The 20,781-nt window shown below is 39.2% G+C and overlaps 1 long non-coding RNA gene across 1 annotated transcript; it reads right to left on the minus strand.

Moving 5' to 3' along the window:
* Positions 1-3,302: 3,302 nt before the first annotated feature.
* LOC309631162 lies at positions 3,303-18,056 on the minus strand. The gene is made up of 2 exons (XR_014246115.1): positions 9,376-18,056; positions 3,303-9,018 (listed from the first exon to the last, which is right to left on the minus strand). It is a non-coding gene; the product is annotated as an uncharacterized lncRNA (long non-coding RNA).
* Between the last annotated feature and the right edge of the window lie 2,725 nt (positions 18,057-20,781).

Genomic DNA, 20,781 nt, shown 5'->3' on the forward strand with positions numbered 1-20,781 from the left:
CCATGGGTTTTAGGTGCCATAAAAGTAATGGCATGGGAGAAGGAAAAAATGGTGATGGAAGATAAAGAAAAAGGGAGAGTAAGAAAAAAAGCAAAGTAGAGAGTAAAAGGAGAGAATGGGAGTGTGGTAGAGTACTTCCAGAAATGGTTCCAAGTATATTTGTGCTGTGGTCTCTTACTCTTAGGTTGTTGTTATTGTTGTTTTTAAAAAACAGCTTTATTGAATTATAATTCACCTATCTTAAAATTCACTTATTGCAAGTGTACAATTCAATCATTTTAAATACTTTGAGTTTATCATTCCACTATCACTTGGCCTCCATTGTTTCTGATGAGGAGTTAGTCATTAATTGCATTGTTGTTGTTTTTTTTCCCTCTCTGTTCTTCAGCTTGGATAATTTCTGTGGATTTATTTTCAAATATCTCCCATATTTTTCTGCCATATTACACTTTCTGTTGAAATCCTCTAGTCAATTTTTCATTTCAGTAATTGTGTTTTTCAGTTCTAGAATTTCCATTTAGTTCTTTTTGTTATATAATTTGTATCTCTTATTGAGATACTCTTTTTGCTGAATCATTGTCATCATATTTTCCTTTAATTCTTTAAATAGTTTCCTTTAATCCTTTGCAAAATTCCCTGGTGGTCCAGTGGTTAGGACTCTGCACTTTCATTGCTGAGGGAGTGGGTTCAATCCCTGGTCAGGGAGCTAAATCCTTCAAGACATGAGGTGTGGCCAAAAAAAAAAAAACCAAAAACCTTTAATCCTTTGAACATATTTATAATAACCATTTTTAGGTCTTTGTCTGCTAAATTCAACATCTGGATTATCTCAGAGACACTTTCTATTGACTGCTTTTTCCTCTGGGTTTGGGTCATAATGTCTTGTTTCTTTGCATACTCATAATTTTTGTTGTTGTTGAATATTGCTCATTTTTGATAATCTCTTGTGGCAACTCTGGATTCTGAATTTTTTCCCTTAAAGATTTGTTATTGTTTGTTTGTTTAATAATTTGTCTGGAATAAATCTGTGAAGTCTGTCTCCCCTGCAATACATGGCCCCTGATGCCTTTACTCTTTTTCCTCTTTTTTCTTGTTTTTATCTTTAAGCCTGACTTCCTAGGGATCACCTATATGCCTATGTAGCTTAGTGTTCAGCCAATGATTGATCAGAGGCTGCCCTCAAATACCTTGAGCCAGTATGGTTTCTATTCACTGCTAATGGATTTGTGTGTAGGCCAGAAACTGTATTCAAACTTCAGGTAATTTTCAAGTCTGCATCAGCTTTTACTTTCTGCTGGGCTCTCTTGCTTTTCCTCTTCATATGCCCAGACTCAGCTCTGTCAACCAGGAACATGTAGGTGGCTGTGCACGTGCACAGCCTCTGGTCAACCCAGGATATCTGAAGTTTATCACACCCTCTGTGGATGTCCCATTTCTCACAACTCTCTGTTAAAACTCTGGCTAGTCCAGCAGTCCATTGCTTGCCTCAAACAGGTCAGCAATATCAGGCTAATGGAGTCCTAACCCTTCCTTGCCACCAGATCTCCTTTTAAACTGACAGTGCTCTAAATCGAGTGAGCTCTTTCCAGTAGCAGCAGCAGCAGCAGCAGCAGTGCTTATTATTTTCATTGCCTGTCCCACTCTGGTTGAATTACTGAAGGAGGGGTGGTTGTAGCCCCAGGCAAAAGGCTACAGACTTGTGCTGTCCACACCAAAGTTTAGTCATTTTCATGAATAAATGCTTCTCAGTTTGTTATATGTCTTTGGTTAAGTTCCAGAATGCTTAGATGAATGTTTTAGACTATTTAGTCCAGCTTTAGAGTTGCTTTTGGAAGACAGAATTTTTTGATTTCCTTATTCTGTCATAGTGGAAGTTGGAAGTCTCCTACACTTAGTTTTAATGACCAGATCTTCACTGAGGTGTCCATATCCTTTGCATGTGGATATAAAAGGTCAGTCCCTGTTCCAAAGGTCATGCACTATATTTGACATTATGTCCAAAAACAAGAAATACTCCATCCATCATCCATCCCTCAAGAAGCAAACAGGTTTAAAGCTCTACCCATATCTCTTTCTCTATTTCCTTGTGAATGAATTTTCAGTGTTCTTGTTTCTGAGTGCTGACAACTAAGATGCAGAGAATTATTTTCCCCCTTGGCAACAATAGTTGTCGTTTAGTTTTCAGGTTGGGAGATTGACAACCGAAGGGCATTATTTTTCTGCCTTTTTTAGTAATAAATATTTAAAAAGTAGTAAGAATGTCTACTATTTAGTGAGTGATCACTATGGTGCCAGGTACTTTGTTAAGCACTTCACAACTTTATGTGTTATTATCTCCATTACGAGGCTTAGAAAAAGTAACTTGCCCAAGGTCACTCAACCAGCAAGTTGTGGAGAAAGGATTCAAATCCAGGTCAGTTGGATGCCCAATTCCATGTTGTTAATGACCATGCTATACTCCTTTGGGATACCACTGCTCCCAGACATCAAGCAGGCAAACTTGGTCCATCCTTGTTTTGAGACACTGGTCTCAAATAAGATACCATTGCCAATGATCTGCCATGGAGATTCTTGTCTGTCTTAATTGAAATCTTCCTTCTCCAGCCTTTCTTTACTGGCTTATTAAGTTTAGTTGTACTCTGGATAATGGAGGAAGAGATTTAGGGAATGATGCTTAAAAGTATTTTATTTTTCTAAATCTTTAATTTTCTCAACCTCTTATCACAGGTTGGGTCCCCTGGGAAGCAGCATCTAAAATGGAGATTAGCATATCCGAGATTTATTAGGGAGTGCTCTTGGCATCAATGTCTCTGAAGGAAATGGAAGGAGGCAGAATTGGGCAGAGGAAAGAAACTGAGCTATGATGAAATTTCAACAAGAGTCCTCAGACAGACCTACAGGGAGTTCAGATAGGATAACCTGTTCAGAGTTGTAGGGTAGAGGCTGGGCCTTTTCTACCCATAAAGATCTGTCACTGGATATAGGCCACCCTAGGGTAGAGGGGTGTGATTTTGGGTGACGTAGTGCTCTTCAACTGATGCAAACCCTGAAGAGGGCTGACTATTGACAGCTATCAGCCAGCAGCACCTGCCCCCAGCTGAGGAAAATAAGTCCTCTGTTCCTTAAGTTGTGCACCGAGCACAACTGTTTATATTCACATTTTTTTTTCTGGAATTCTTTTTTTCCCTTTAATTTGGCAAAATTGTTTATTAGGAGAAAGTATTTTTTTAAAAAATTGAGATGTAATTGACATATAACATTATATTAGTTTTAGATGTACAGTACAATGATATATGTATGTATTATAATTCTTTATCCTTTCATTTATTTAAGCAATATATAATTTTTCAGTGTGTTTTTTTTTTTTTTTTTTTGCTAGGCACTGTGTGAGAGCTTGGGGATATGACAATGAAAAATATGTACCAAGTTCCTGTTCTTGTAATGTTTATAGCCTGGGGGAGGCTACTTGTATTTAATCTCCTTCCTTGAAGTCTCTTGTTTAATCAGAAATTGGTTCTAGGTCAGTAACTCAATGTAGCCTAATTTAAGCCAATTTAAATCTCTCATTCAAGTCTTACGCACTTGGCTATTGTTTTCCAAATCCTTGTAAATTAATGGATAGCTTTCCTGGGTAGAATTATACTAGACTATGGTTAGAAAGTTTTAACATTTGTAAATTTACAATTACCAGCTTAATGGACTGTTAGCTGAGGGAAAGACACCTCTGTATAAAAAAGTAGCATTAAAAATTAATTATAATTTTTGACAGAAAGTGGAGATAGTAGCAGTTGAATTTGTTGCTCAAGATTATCCTAGCTTCTTAGTGTTATCCTATTATCCTTAAAGGAGAAATAGTATATTTTAATTGTAATTACTTTTGATAATTTTTTTTAGCCTAGGAGTAAATTATTAATTAGGATGTACATTATAAATTACTTTTTTTATTAGGTGATTTCTGTCTGATAATAGTTTCTAGGTTTTTTTTTTTTTAATTAAACTATATCTCTTGGATTTATTATTAACAGCTTTGGGCTCTGTTAAGAGGGAGGCTAATCTGATTTCCACCTTATGACTCCACATGCAACTAGAAAAATGATTCTGCCTAACTGAGATAAATGATGAATTATGTGTGGCCAATATGAATGGTTCTGGCTGAGGAACCATTTCTAAACGAAAGTTTCATTTTCACATTTTTTTTCACCATGGTATTTCACTATAGATTTTAAATTAATTTGCCTCACCATTATATACATGTCAGGTGGAATAGACCTAGGTCTTTAAAAAACTGGTCCAGGTATGAGAAGAAATCAGGAAGAGGACAAGAAAACTCAATATAGAATCAACTCCAAGTGATAAAACAAATAAATTAATGGATCACTGATAATTTTCTGTTTGTGTATAAACGGGGTACATTGGCTAAAACTGAGTCCTAAGACTTTTTTTTTCTTTTGAAATTTCATAGGTGTAAATGGAAAAAACCAAACCAACCAATAAAAACTTTTAACAACAAAACTACTATTAAAATAGCACCATTTAAAAGTCTAAATCAGTTCTTTAGTTTACCTTTTGAGCAATCAATCTATTGTTTTGAAAAAACCCTTTAAAAGAACACAGTCTTGGGGAATATATATCTCATATATTACATAACACCCCAGGAAGGTCTGGGACAGCACCTCATAACCAAACCCTTTAATATTTCTACACTAAGTAGACAAATAAAGACTGTATGTAGTTGCAATCAGTTCAGGTCGGGCTTGCTACCTAACGAGTCAGCTCCAAACTTAGGAAAAAACATTGGTTTTTAGAGGTCTTTGGATTTCAGAATTGTGGGTAAGAGACTATGCATCTTTGCTAATTTTGTATATTTCTATCCCTCGAAACCTAAAGAGTCATTTATTCCCAGGAAAATATTCTGAGACTCCATATCTTGAATAAATGAACTAACCCTTGGAGGAAAGTTAAGCCTTTGGTGATGGTGCCTGTATTCTTTGTTTGGGGGTGGTGGGTAAGGGTGGGGTCTGTAGCCTCAGAGGTAGCTCTTACCCTCACTTTTTAAATGAAGCTGCAAGTTTATGTTTTACCCATGAACACATAGTTCCCTATTAGGTTTCCTACTCAGGGGAGAGCTCTCCCAAGAAGTAGATTGGCTTATCCAGCAGCAGTGGAGCTCCCCAGAAGCCCTGTCATCCCCTTCTCTTAATGTAATAGGACAGACAAGGCACACAGAGATATAGTGCCACGAAAGAGAAAGACCAAGATAAACAGAAGAAAACTAAAACTGAAACCAAGATTATTTAGGAAATAGAATAAAATTTTAAAAGAGAGTCAAGAAAAGATTCCATGATATAAGAACAATCAGAAAGGTAAGCACTCTTAAAGAATAAAAATATGATTACCTATATAAAAGAAATTTGGTACAAGAGCTGGAAAATGAAGTAGGGGGGATCTCCTGGAATATAAAACAATAAGAAGAAGAAATAGAAACACAAAATGCAATGAGATAAGAGATCAAATCAGGAGGTCCAACATCTTCTGAAAAAAAAGGACAGAAAATGAAGGGGAGGAAATACTCTAAAGCAGTAAGAGAAAACAGTTTGCCAAAGCTGAAACACGTGGATTTTTAGCTTGAAAGAGCCCACTCAATGCATGAAAAATGTCCAAGTTCTGAGCACTGAGGAGCACAAAGAGGAAGACCAGGGCCTGGCATCTGTCCTTGGAGAGCACAGTGTAGGGGGCAGATAGACCTGCCACGTTTGGTGGGTTGTTCTTAATCCTATTTGAAGAGTGAATTGTGATTTATTTTGTGAATAAAGAGTGTTCTCTGTATCATTTTGACCAAATGTTGTGTTGGTGGTAAGGTGCAGAGAAAGGGAGAGGAAGAGAGAGAGAGAGAGAGATTGATCAGCAGGTCTTTTTCTACCAGAAAAGACAAAATGTTAGAATCAGATTATGCCAGCATTTATTAAGGCACTTAAAAAAAAAAACCTTTGAGGGCCCTTATTAATGAGATAGTACAGGGGAAAAAAGCAGGTTATGTATGGTCTCAAGCACTTGTATAGGCATGTAAGCTTGCAAAGTAATCCAGAAGGATATATCCCATCCAGAGATGGTGGGATGATGGGTGATTTTTATTTTCTTCTTTATAATTCCCTACATTTTATGAAGTAAGTATATATCTTTTTATAATTAAAAATGATTAAATTGCTTCTTTTTTTAAGGGGAGACTTTTTGTATTTAAAATGCAGATACTCCTGGGAGGAGAACTGGTGAAAATCTGGGGAGAGTAGCTTATGAAGGTAGGAGGCGTAGGAGGAGCCCTTCATGGGTACTAAGAAAGAAGGCCTGTGGAGGGGGAAAACTACCCAATGAGGAGGTTATAAAACCCTAAAGGTCAAGCTAAAGATAAGTTTCATTTACCTCCTGCTTCCCTCAAGACTCATCTTACCAAATGTCCTAACTGAGATACATAATTTTCTTACATTGATGCCACACTGCCTGAGGGCTGACGCTCTCCAAGATTCTCTACCAAGGGGTAGAGGAGAACAGAACCAAAATCTAGAAAGACTCTGGTCAGGGCTCAGCTGTGAGAGTGAAGGGAAGGAGCCTAGCGCTTACAATGAGGGGATCGGGGCTGGGCTCACATAGGCCTTCTGTGAGTGCAGAGATCATTTGGGATTTATTTAAAAATAGATACACAATGCTTTACTGACTGTTCTAGCATCATTGAAGAAGGTTTCTGCTACCACTGTCCCTACTGTCATCATGAGGATACATTTATTCTCAATTGATCCACGTGGAGGGCTATTTTGGGCACTTTAAAATAGCAGGTTAATAATGTAGAAATGATTTATTTTTTTTCTTCTCTAAGAGCTTGCAGATTATGAGAGAGAACAATTTAAAAGCTTACTTTACGTAAACAGAAATTATAAAATGTAGCTCCTCACAATGATGCCCTGAATGGCCATGTGATGATCCAATTGGCTAAAAACACCCGTTAGTGGAGTTCAGGTCATTAATCCTGGCCTAAGAAGGGCAAAAGCCTTGACCTTCAGGATAGCTCAGACTTTAAGAATATTCAGTACTAAATGCATCTGGATTAATTTGATAACCTATCTCAAATAGTAATGATGGAGAACTGTTATAGAATTTTTCTTCCAGGTTAAGATTAAAAACAAATAATTCAAACTCTAAAAATTACTTTACCCTGCAAAAATACTACTGTAGAATTTCACTTTTTTTCAACACAGAGAGTAACAAAAGCAGGGGGAAGGTAGAAAAGGAACAGAAAAGTCGATTTAAGAGATAATGTATTGCATTTAAAGAACTTGAATGCCATTACTTTTCATCACTTAACTTTTCAAAGAACAGTTTCAGCTTCCTTATTTGCATGTTTCATTGTTTTCCAGCCTTTACACTGTATGCTTAAAATGCAAATGGAATAATATAAGAATAATGAGAAGTAATATTGGAAATGTTCTGAGAGAATGTTGAAAAAAGGACTTGGTTTCCATCCGATTGAAAGGAAGTGAGACTTGGGAGAGCATTCAGACTAGATATAATTTTATCTTACACTCTAACTAGAAGCACCATTGCTATCCTTCTTTTTCCTTTGTACTGTGGAAAATTAGTTACTATTTCTCTATCTTGACTCCCTTATTCTTTATCCATTTCTCTTCTTCTTCACATTAGGTGTCTACCAATTAGTTAACTTCAGTTCAATTAACATTGATTGAGCTAGTCATTGTCACATTTGGAATATAGAATAAATAGTCCTTTATTAAGAAAAGCAGGGTTTGGGGAAACACTTGTCAGTCTCCTGCTCCAACTCCTTGATGTCTGGCTCTTCACTGAATGGGCTTCAAAATCAGACATCTTGGGTTCCAATCCCAGCTCTGCCACTTCCCAAACATATTACTTACCTCCTCTGAGCCTCTGTCTCCTCATCTATAAAATGGAATAATGACACCTTTCTTCTTGGTGGCTTTGATGATTGAGACAATACAAATAAAGTGCTTATAGAAATACCTAGTGCTTATAGAAATTGAGACAATACAAATAAAGTGCTTATAGAAATACCTAGGCTGCTCTCTCTGTCCTTTGGCTTGTGATACAATAAAGGTGTAAGGTGACCATCCATCACAGTTTGCCTGATGCTGATGGGTTTCCTGGGACACGGTTCTTTCCGTTTTAAAATGGTGATGGTGCTGGACAAATCCAGATGAACTGGTTACCCTAGAGATAGAAGAACATGTATTCAGTTAGTCATAATCCCAAATCAAATGAATCAAATACGCTAGAAGAACAAAGTCATATTGAGGCACAGGGCAAGGCATGGCAAGTTCCTTCACAAAAAAGGAAAGAGCATTCCATTTAGAGGGAACTGAAGAAGCAAAGGCATGAAGTGAGAAATTGCATGGCCTGCTTGTGGAAGCCTTAGGCAGTTTGGTGTGGGAAGCATGAGGTCATATAAGAGGATGTAATGAGTTAAAGGTTCAAGAAAGTGTGGTGTGGCCAGACTAACCAAGGCCTTGGATGTTATGCTCAGGACTGTGGACTTGTTCAGAGGTAATGGAGAGATGGCCATCAGGGGGATGGCCAAATTGTTGGATGGCCAACAATTTGTCTTTAGCCCTCCTTTTATTATTAAGTAATCATATAATTTTCCTTTTGTGTCAGAATATTTAAGATGGCCCTCCTTATGTGATAGCAGATGAAAGGTGCAAAGTCATTTTTGCCACCTTCCAGATTCAAACTTGGGGGTATCTTGGACTCTCCTCTTTCCATTATCCTCCTTATCCAATCAGTGGCACAATATACTGGTTTTTGTCTTCACAGCCACATTTTATTCCTCTCCATTCCCTGGCTGAGGCTCTAGTCACGTTTCTCTAGATTCAAGAAATAATTGTATATGGTCCATTCTTCCAGCCTCTCTCCAGATATAAATATTCATCCTGAATATTGTGTCCAATTAAACTTGTTAAACAGCATTTTTGTCATGTCATTTTCCTATTCAAGAACCTATTACAGGGCTTCCCTGGTGGCGCAGTGGTTGAGAATCTGCCTGCCAATGCAGGGGACACGGGTTCGAGCCCTGGTCTGGGAAGATCCCACATGCCACGGAGCAACTGGGCCCGTGAGCCACAATTACTGAGCCTGCGCGTCTGGAGCCTGTGCTCCGCAACAAGAGAGGCCGCGATGGTGAGAGGCCCGCGCACCGCGATGAAGAGTGGTCCCCACTTGCCGCAACTAGAGAAAGCCCTCCCACAGAAACGAAGACTCAACACAGTCATAAATAAATAAATAAATAAATAAATAAATAAATAAATAAATAAATAAAAGAACGTGAATTTCTTTAAAAAAAAAAAAAAAAAAAACCTATTACAGCTTCCTATTAACACCTGGATCTAGGCCACTCTTGTCAACCTGCCTTTAAAATTTCTCCATCAATGGGCCCTTCCCTACAACCACTCTGGTTTCTCAGAAACCATTTGTACTATTCAGATCTACCTTCTTTTTGAAAAGTTCTGTTTTGCTTTTGTTTAAAAATTTTTAATTGTGGTAAAATACACAACATAAGATTTACCATCTTAAGCATTTTTAAGTGTACAATTCAGTAATGTTAAATATATTCACATTGTTGTGCAACCACACTTCTCCAGAAACTTTTCATCTCTTTTTGTCTTTAACAGTAGGCCTTACTCTTACAAATCCAGCCCCTCCATCTGTTTCAAGCCACTCGCCACACATGGAATTGAGTAACTGAGTTTCTCTTCCTTCTCTCTTCCTGTTTAAATCCACAGCCAAACTCCAAGAAGAGAAATCCTATGTAAAGTATAAAGTCTGTAAAAGAGTAGGTGCTCAATAAATTGTTCAAGTGCTATTATTGTAGTATTTTGTATTGTTCTCCAGATACAGCTTATATGTGGAGAACACTTTGTCATTCCCAGTTCTCAGGCATGCCAGTCATCTCGTCTGGTCCTCACCACATTATTTAATTCATATTTAACCTCACAATTTACAACTACTAGGAAAAAGCTTAGAGGGAGACTGAAAAGATGTTCCCTGGGGGAATTTTCATTGCTGAAGATTATGTAGTTTTTAGATGAAAACCTGAGAATGACCAAGGTACTTGCCCAAGATGATGCAGTTAGTAAGCGACAGAGCTGGCAGTAGAATCCAACTAGTCTGGCTCCTAACACAGAGCTCTTTTCACTATTTCCGGCTGCCTTGTTTCTTTGAAGGATATCTTGTCTTTCCAATAAGAAGGAAAGCTCTCTGAGAGAAGGAACTGTTATGATTCTTTTCAGCTTTCCTGGCATGAAGCTGAGTCTTGGGCACAAAGATTCTGTTTCTCAGGTACTTGTGAGCATATTTAAAACTCCCTGTACTGTTATCTATGGTTTCCTAGTTATTTTATATCATTTTATATGTATCACATGTACTTTCTTACAGAACTCTGTAGACGAGACTTTTAGTTCTCACTGAACTCACCTGAGGAAGTGGGAAAACTTGCCCCCACACTTGGGAGAAATCACGTGACAAGTTTCGGCCGACAGGTTGTGAGTTCCTAGTCTCTTCTCCTGCCACGGTTGTCATGGAGGAGGACATGTGTGGAGACGGTGGAGCCCTAGGATCTAAGTATCAGGGATTGCTATCCTGCTGCTTGGAGAACAGCTGCCCTGGAGAGTGGCCCAGGTCGGCCCTGGACTGTGTATGAGATAATCAACTTGTGTCACGTTAAAGCACAAAAATTTTAGTTTAGATTTTTTTTTTTTTTAACCTCAGCATAATTTAGCCTATCCTGACAATGCAAAATGCAAATGTTTAATGGCCAGTGTGTTAGCATCTCAAATTCTCAGAGTTGCCCTGGAAATATAATAAGGAATTGTTCTTAATTTGCAGTTGGAACAAACAAGGACCCAGAGAGGTTTAAAGAATGACTTTGAGCCACTCCTCAGATCAGTCTCTTAACCCAAGTTGGTGATCTTTTCCCATATACTTAAGGACTAGCATAAGAAGTGTAAATCAGGCGCGGAAAAATGCAGACTAATACTCCAACCCTCTCTGCTTCTACAGTGACATCCTCCAGCTTCCCTTTTTTATCTGGTTTCCTCCTTAACTGCCACTGAAGCCTTTGCCAGGGCAGGCTACACTGAAAGAGGTATTATTTATCACTGCGTTGCCAGAGTAACCCCAGCCTGCACAAAGATCCAGCTGAAGTACTGGAATGGGTACAAAAGATAGTTCTGCTGGTCACGTGTAGACTTCTCAATCACCCTTGCCCTGTGCAAGGAAGAGATGGGGATGAAACTTGCTGTCTTTCTAAAGAGGAGCATGTCTCAGCGAGAGAGGAGAGAGACTGCATAATCTCATAGCGAGTTTCAGTCCAATGACGGTAATTACAGCTTTTCTGTTGCTTCCATTGAAATCCTTTCCTAATCAAATCAGTTTTTATTAATGACTCCAAATAAAGTCCAGTTACCAGAGTTTAGGGTCTTCTTTTCATCTTCTTCCCAATTTTGGCTGAAATTTAGACTTTTGTGTAACCGTAGCTCCATAAAGTTTTATATACATATATAATGTATATAAATGAAATATATATGTATAAAACTTTATGCACACACAGTACATATTATTGTTTTTAAAATTTTCTTTCTTTCTTCTTTTTTTTTTTTTTTGAGTTGAAGCTGGTTTTTTGAGGAGCCAGGGCATGGTTATTGAAACATTGAGATTTGGATCCAACCTAGCTTTTCTGTATAAATTAGCATGGCCTACTGGGAAGCTGCTGATGTTTCTTTGCAGCATTATAAAGTTGAACAGATTATTTAATTCATATTTAACCTCACAATTTACAACTACTAGGAAAAAGTTTAGAGGGAGACTGAAAAGATGTTCCCTGGGGGAATTTTCATTGCTGAAATAAAAGATACCAATAGATTCACAAAAAGTTTCATAAAACAAATGGGAAAAAATGTTACAGTGAAGATACAGATAATTTGGGAAGCTGCAGCCATCTGGTTATGGTCAAAATAGCTGCTTCTGATGTCCTTAGATGGTACAAATTACTGGCAGACCTCAAAAACCAAAACAGGAATCCATTTTGAGATCAGATTCCTTTTGCCTTCAAGACATGTTTACAAAGAAATCAAGATTAGAGGAAACAGAGGATGAACTAAGTATGGAGAGGACATACACCAAACAGTTACTTAATTTGGCCAGTGATTAACATAAGCTGAATCTGGGTAAGAAGGCAGGTGGATGTCCAGCCCCAGGTCATTCATTTGACTTTTTCATTTTACTGTAGCCATAAGCGCCCTCAACTTCTCACCCCTGAGCTGGCTGGTGATCTCATAAGGGATGTATTATCAGTGGCAACCAAGAGGCTCCTTCAAGTCAAGGAGTGGACATCAACCACGGAAAAGACTGGTTGGAAGACACCAACTGGTGACTAGTGGACAGTTGTTTTTTAAGCACAAAGGACCCACTTCTTTGGAGGCTCCACAAATAACGTGGGGGTAGCAATTTGCAGGCGTTGGGCAAGGAGGATGAGAACTTCATTTGTAGAGAGTACTATTATGATTTGAGCACTAAAAGTTAATATACTCTGAATTTATAATTCACGGATCAATGAAACCGTAACATACTGGTCACATTACTGAACTGCTTTAAGCAGCCTATGAAGTGGTGTCCCTGACTCTTCAGTCACTGCATAACTAACTATTCAACACCCTCAGCTCCCTTTCCCAGCTCCATGTTGCCTGTTTGTCTGAGCATGCCACTTTCTTTCTCTTGTTTTTAAGCTTAGCTCTTCTTTCTTTCTTATTTTTTTTAACATCTTTATTGGAGTATAATTGCTTTACAATGTTGTGTTAGTTTCTGCTGTATTAGCTCTTCTTTCTTTCCCCTCATATTTTCTCTTCTATCTTCCTCCTAATCTCCCTCCCCAATTTCTAGGACTGGTCTCTGCTCTGAACCCTATTCTGATTTCCTGTTTCAGCAATCTGTGAAGACAGAAACTAGGGAATCAAATAATTTCCCCAGAATATTTGTTCTTCAATAATGGGGAGGGAAGGATGGGGAAGGGGGGAGGGTTGGTGTTCTTGTATGTGAACAAATAATTTGCATATTTCAAAAGATAATTTATACATGCTGTTTAGGCAGATTTTTAAAAATCATCTTAAAATGTTTTTTGAAACCACTTTAAAAAAATATTTCAGAGTAATTGCATGGAATATTGAAGAAAACAGCATTTACCTTAGACTAGTTTTATGCACATTGTTTTCTAGTTGGTCTTCACATTGTTCAAAAAAACTAAAAATTCTTTTTATGCCTTCAGTTGAGATGGGAATTGATGCACAATTTGTTTAAAGAAAGTTAAATAATCTTACTCAGACAATTACTATATGAAATTGTGAGTTTCCTGGGGGCCACTTCAAAGACATAGGTATTCATTCTCTAGATAGACTAAGATGGAGGCATCATTAGAAACTCTTGGCCTGTGAATTAGAAAAGGTACTTTGCATGTGTCAAGGCTCCCTGTACAAAAGAAAACCAACAGTTTTTTCAAAATGAGTCTTAAGTGAAAAGTCTCAAGGGCAGATGTTCTGATTTACAGATGTTGATTTGCAATCAAGCTACTCCATGTAGCTGTGCTGCTAAGTAAATAACAATAGGGACTTAGCTATAGGGGGTTAATGCCTCTACTGAGTCATACCTAGGAGGTCAGTCAAAACTGAAATGATTAGAATAGATTTGGAGCTGATTTTTGCCTGAAAAATGTGTCTATTAATTAGGGCAGGCTAACTGCCATAAGAATAGACCCCAAAATATATTATGGCTAAAACACAGTGAAATTTATTTCTCGCTCACATGATGATACTGGGCAAGTGAACAGGGCAGAAGGGTGGCCCTCTTTCATGAAGTCATTTAAGGGTCCAGGCATAAGGAAGCTGTGCCATCTTTAACATGTGGCTTCCAAGTACACAGGCTGGTAGGGAAAAGGGCAGAGAGGAGCAAGCATGGAAGGCTCTTATGGGCCTGGAGGTGGCACTCATCACTTCTGCCCATACTCCACTGGCTAAATGGTCACCTCTAACTGCAGAGGAGAGTGGGAAGCACAGGCCACCTGTGCTCCCAGGAAGAAGTGGAAAACATGGATTTTAGTGAGCAGCTGGCAGTTTCTGCCACAGTGTCCATTTATCAATCAATGGCTATTGTGACCTGTGGGAATAGATATATTTCATTCAAGGGATGAATGATGTCAGAAAGATTTAAAAGGGAGCTCTCTTTTCCAAAGCATTCAGATAACTGTGACTTCATCCAAGAAGAAATATTTATTTTAATATACAAGCTTACAAAACTTCAGCACTTCATGCTGCCCTAGCTTTCTGCTTTGCCCCAAATCAAACAGGAATAGCATTCTGCCTTTATCCCCCAAGACAGTCATTTAATATCCTCAGGCTAATATTCAGGTTTTTTTAAACAAAGTGTTTAACAAAGCTTTACTTGAGTCAATATATTATCATTGCAAATATTTATTTGAGTATGTATTTGTGTGTATGTGTATGTGTGTGTGTGTGTGTGTGTGTGTGTGTTTGTGTGTGTTTTCTATCACTAAGACAAGGGTCTATACCCAGGGAATGACAAAACTGTGAATCTAAGTCAGTTGTATTGAAGCGACACCCTTTAAGATCCATGCTTTATTAAGATGAGCAAAATCTCCTTTGGACTTTTCTGGCATTTGAAAATGAATAAACACACCCTAATTAGGTAGGCAGTAGGAGTAAGAGGCCTTAAGATGACTTATTGACCTTGCTCATTACTGGCCTTAAATTGTATTTAATCTAAGGGTGGGCCCTTGCTGTTGTATGACTTGCAGAACCAGTTATGTTTCATACAGAATGACTTTGTTCATGTAAAATCAGAGGTGAAGTCTTTGTCTAGGCTAATTAGGTGGGTAAAAGGGCAAAGCAAACAAAACTGCTCTGGAGCCAACTTGATTATGTAGGTTTATGAAGAACAGTGAACACTTTTGATAACTGAAACATGCAGATAATCCCTAAATCTTCCTACCCACTGGTTTTAATTACTTCCTCCATGGGTTTCGTAACAGGTGCGTCAAATCAATTGCTTGCTTTTTCCTCTTTCCCTGGCCGGTAGCCCCTATTTACTCACTCTTCTGAAGGAGGATCTAACAAATGGGCGCCAGGAAGAAAGAGGTGAGAGGGTAATCCCTAAACTGTGCAGGAGGCCTCAAGCAACTGAAGGCTGACAGCAAACAATTTTTTCTTATCTTTGGGTTTAGGGCACAAGCCAGGAAAGAGAAATGGGATATGGGTTCTGAAGCCAGACAGACCTTGGTGCAGATCTCACTGCCACCATTTATCAGTTGTGTGATTTCAAGCAATATTTAAACTTCTCTGAGCCTTGGCTTCCGCATCTACAAAAGGAGATTGAAATTGTCCCTTTCTCATAGAGTTGTGGTAAGAATTCAATGAGATCACGTGTGTTATATTCCTGGTCTGGAGCATGGCATGCAGCAAGCACCTAATCAATGTTAGCTATAATTATTATCCATGAAAAGTTTGGGTATCTCTCTCTTTCTTTCATGTTCCACACACTTCTCTTTTCCTGATAAGAACCAAAGGGGCAGATAGTTTTGAAGTTCTTTAACTCAGTGCTGTTTCAGCAGTCAACGCAATAGCCCCTGTGCCCTCTGTGACCTTAGGGAGGAAACAGCCTACTGGTTCAGAGCAGCTCTTTCTTCTCAGCTCTATTTTGTTCTTGATATAGCTGTTCTATTCACACACCTTGCAATCTGTGAAGTTAAAATTAACCTATTTGCCAACCTGCGTCTCAGTGAGAAACTGAAAAATTACACCTTCACTACGCACTAGACAGTGTTTTCTAGTGCATCTTTGATGAAGAATATGTTAAAGGAAGAGATGGCTGAAAGGGAAAAGACTGAGTTCTATCTGTGCTTAGTTTACTCCCTTGGAAGAGTCCTCTGCAAATGTCAAAAGCTGGATTGAGAGAACAGGATGTGACATGGAAGCCGCTCAGTTGCGTCTCCACACACATTTTTGAAATGGGGAATCAAAGTGTGCCAGTGTAACTGTCAGATTTGGGCATATGGAACAATCTAAGGAATCTGACTCTTTCCAGTAACAAGTTTAGCAACTTCCTTTTAAGAGAGAGAGGAAGAAAAACACTCACTGCACTCACAACCCATGGTTATCTTCAGTCAACAGTTCAAAAGAGTCCACTTTTCCGTTTTGTATCTGAGCTGACATTTCCCTGACTTCAGGAAGGAGCAGTGCAGCTGACCTGGATGTTGCCACGCTTTGATTGTAAGTGCTCTGGATTAACCTGGTTGTCTTCTAACTCCCTGTTATTTCAGAACCACGGTAGGTAGCCAAAGACGAATTGTTTGCCTTGACCTTGTCCTGGAAGACAGCTGGGTGTTATCATTTGTCTCCAGGACAGCCTGGACCACTGTGCCAGGCTGCACAAATGTGTACTCTTCTTTTTTATTTCTTATCTCCTTCAGCGGGCCACTGTGAGCTACTCCTCAGTCCTCTCAGGATTTATTTCCCCCTCCTTCCCCACATTTCCCCAGTAATTCTTAGAGACTCTGAAGTTCCAGGTTTCAGAGACCAGAATCAGTGGGGATGGGGCCCAAACTGGGAGGTCTTCAAGGCCTGGGCCCAAGAATTCCTAAGCCATCAAAAAGCTACTTGAGATCAGACCTTTAGAGATATGGTAGGAGGAGAGTAAGAGTTAGAAATAACTCCTTCCTGCCTGGCACAGTGAACTCAAAATCAGAGTAGGTAGGTGTCTATATGCTGGATAGACTGAGGTATTAGGCATAACTCTCTGCCCTGAAATATCCTATTAATATTTTAAATTTTACCTAAATTCATGCCTTTGGATCTGGAGATATTGTAGTTTTCAGAGGTCTCTGTCTGTATCTACCTGAGAAATAAAATTTTTAAAGTGCTATTACATATTTTAATCCTCAAAATAACCTTGTGAGGTAAGTAATGTTATTATTCTCATTTTTCAAATGAAAAACCTGAGGCACAGAGGCATTAGCCATTTGCCCAAGATCCCACAGCTAGGAAGTGGTGCAGCAAGAATTTGAACCCAGCTCGTCTAGCTCCAGAGCCCCAGCTCTTAACCCTATGCCCTTGTGCCCTACACTAGTAGCATTAATTCTTATTTTGCTAGCTCTAGCACCTAATTACTATTGCAGAAACTCCAGCCTCCAGCAATGCTCCCTCTGCCCCCACCATCAACTATTTCTGGAAATCCCAGAGACTGTCTGGTAGGTGTGGACCAGTGGATACCGGTATGACATGTGGTATCTACCAAAACCTTTTCTCCTATTCGGGTGTCCCCATGATATTGTCTTGTTGCTGTCTCTATATTACACGTTTAACCCAAGAAGGTTATGTTCTTTATAGTTCCCAGTGACTTGAAACCACATGGTGTTCCATAGTGACGGAGTGAGGATTTTTTGCCAATGTGAGACACTGGGTCTTTAAGCAGCACTGTGCTGTGCCAGTTGTAGAGGACATCTGGCACCTGGGACTGTCTGCCAGGATCCCTTTGCTAAGAAGTGCCTCTTTCCCTTTTCCTCATCTTCATAGTTAACACAGGAATAAACACCTGAGTATCCTTTCATTTCTCCATTCCCAGGCTCTACCTGCTGGGTCCACCCTGGGAACTGAACCAATTGCAGCAGCCCTCCCTCTGGCCCCAGTTGACTGGTCCCAGGGCTGATTTAAGCTGAGGTCATGCGTACTTTCCTTGGGTGGACTGGGGGCCAGAGAGAGCTTGAGGGCAGCCTCTTTCTAGGGTAAGTCTGTAAGATGTAAAACTTAGCAACTGTCAAAGGTTATGTACCCTCTCATTTGAAAAAAAAAACCATTCTGCAGGGGAAGAGGAAGAAGTGCACTGGCAGAGAGGCAGGAATGGGAAACAGAATAAAAGTCCACTGTGCATCTAAGTACCTAATTCCAATAGTTTCAGAGGTTCAGTAGCATCCCTGCTCTTCCTATTGTTCTATTGTTCCTATTGTCTTATTGTTCTTTTCTTTCCTATCATGAGCCAGCAAAGTCCCAGATTTGCTCAAGATGATTTGTGCTTTTGTCACTTGTAACTGAAAGAAATCTAAAAGTCCAGCAGGTGACAGTTTCTGGTTTAAGTACATTGATGTCTGTTTGTAACTCTCTCTCTCTCTCGGACTTTGACAAGGGGAGATGACAAATTGAGAATTTTCCACTAAAACACTTTCCTATTTTCTACCCTACTCCCCCCCTTCCCCTCACCCATATCATAATCAGCTTCTTAAACCTAAGGCTGATGATTTGAAGCTTTCACTTATATATGCAAATACACCTGGGAAAAGAAACACCTTAAACCAGTATCAGCTAAAAGCCATTATCTATAGAAGGAATAGTTGACAGTCAGCTAGGAATAAGACTTCTGGGAAATGAAAACTGGTTGGAGAGCTGCAGAAATTTGATGTATCAGTCAGGGAAATGGAAGACAGAATTTGTCAAGGACAAGCCTTACTTTCTGGATATCCTTCTTACTCTAGCAGGGTAAATCTGAACATTTGTATGTTTGTTGTACTTCTTTTCCTATTGAGAATGTGATTAAATTAAGACAAAATATATATTCTGTGCTGCACTTGAATATAGCCCAGGGGAATTGTTATTTTATTATAGATGCTTTAAGTTTGGGCCTTTTAAAACAATATTTATACGTTCCAAATAGGATGTAAATTGGTAATGTGCTCTTTCTGAACCAAAGCCTCTGGAACTTTAAAAGAATCAGATTACAATACTCAAATCTACCTTCCTCATCATGATTTAACATTCACTGAGCTGGGGAAATGGCTGGGGTTAGGAATCCTGTAAGTAAGTACTTTTGATTTTCCCCTAGGTTGCTAATCAGCCTGCCAAAAACCAATCTTGGTTGCTTTCTCTCAGACAGGGATGGGAGAACACAAGAAAACTTAGCTATCCTGATTTTTGTTTGCTTGGTGCCTCCTCCTGGGCTCCCCCATCATCTTGTGTTGTTTAAGAAATGTTTATTATTAGAAAGTTTACATACCTGTGCTTTCTGATCCACTTACTTCATCCAACCATGGAATCTTAGATCTGGAGGGGACTTCGGGGATTGAGTGGTCCAGATCTTTTGATCACACACTTTAGAAAATTGAGCTACCTTCATAAGGGTCATCCAGCTATTTAGAGGTTTTCTAAGTCCTAGGACAGTGCTATTTCCAGGTAAGACATAGGAGTTTTCCAAATTAGGCGTGTTGACCAAAGCCAAATCTATGTTCATTCTCCATTTGTTTCCCTTTGCCTACCTTTCAAAGCAAAGCTGACTCATTTTTGCTAATGTTTAATCCCCCTGTAGGTTCAAAGGGCTTGACCTGGGCTAGCAGGACCTGGGGAGTGAGGGGGCATTGGGTAGGTGGGATTGGCTCACTGAAAAAAGCAGAGCCAAGGGAGCTCCAAAAGCCTGTCCAGATGAGGATCTGATGTTTGGTCCAAATTTCCTATGTAGCAACTGAATAGATATGGACATCAGTGACACAGCCATGGGATGCAGGATGCAAACCAGTGAGAACCAGGAGGTTGGAAAGGAAGTTCTGGGAGGCAGAGCTGAAGGAAATGCCTGAAGCCTCACAGTATCATTGGGACATTCCTTCCCGCCTCCCCCTGCCTGCACCCCTCCTTGAGGATGTGGGGGGATTGATCTGGACTCACAAGATCTTCGGTGATTAAATGAAACAGAAACCTCCTTTATCAGAAACACTGTGATTCTAGATGGTATTTCTGGTTGAATATTTGTCAGTCTTGTTTGTCCCCTGAGGGACGGCATGGTTATGTCTGAGAAGCCTTCTTAAGTCCATGGGTCCATTATAAACCTAACAGATACCACTACAATCAAAGACCTAGAAAGTGTGAAAAGCAATACTTTTACATATTTCAAGGAATGTATATTTTTGTGGCAAGTTCTTCATGTGCTTCCATGCAAATAATTTATGATTAAAATTCACCCACCCTTCAGTCTGACAAATTGGTGTTGAAATTAAAACGATGAGTCGCTTGAGAACAGCACTGGAAGGGAATTGTAGAAATATGGATTTTTGTGCTGGCACAAAACTAATTTCTCCATTCCTTGCCTGAATAGGAAAGGGCATAGAATGAGGAAATCTGTAAGGAGACCTCTAGTTAGAAAATCATTTATTTTTCTTCTTCTTCTCCTCCATTCCTGATTCTTCCTTTTCTTCCTCCTTCTTTTGACCTGAACTCAGATTTTAAAATTTCAGAAGCCATGAATCAATGCATATTTCTTAGAATAATGTAACACACAAATAAATGAAAGTGTTTTAAAGTTACATGACACATGATAAAAGTGCATGATGAAGGCATAACATGTATACTGTTTTTGTATAAATGATTAGAATGAAGGTATGGTCACAATTTGAGGAAAGTGAGTGGGCTGATTCTGTGCACTTGCTAAGCTCTCTTTGCTGCTGGTAAAGCACCAAGCCTGTGCTTGCTCTGCCAGCTCATTTCATTTCATTACTGCATTTTCAGTTCCCCTTTTCCAAGCATACTTTTGAAATTTAGTGCTTTGCCTGTACTTTACAAAACTGTGGTCACAAATGAGTAGATTTGGAGGGACCTTATGGGGAGGGAGTGAAGAGACATACCCCAAAGAGTGGTTTGCCACTGGGACCATCCTGGGAGTCAGGGT

The sequence above is a fragment of the Balaenoptera borealis genome (assembly GCF_965194805.1).
Source record: "Balaenoptera borealis genome assembly, chromosome: 6".
Lineage (NCBI taxonomy): Eukaryota > Metazoa > Chordata > Mammalia > Artiodactyla > Balaenopteridae > Balaenoptera > Balaenoptera borealis.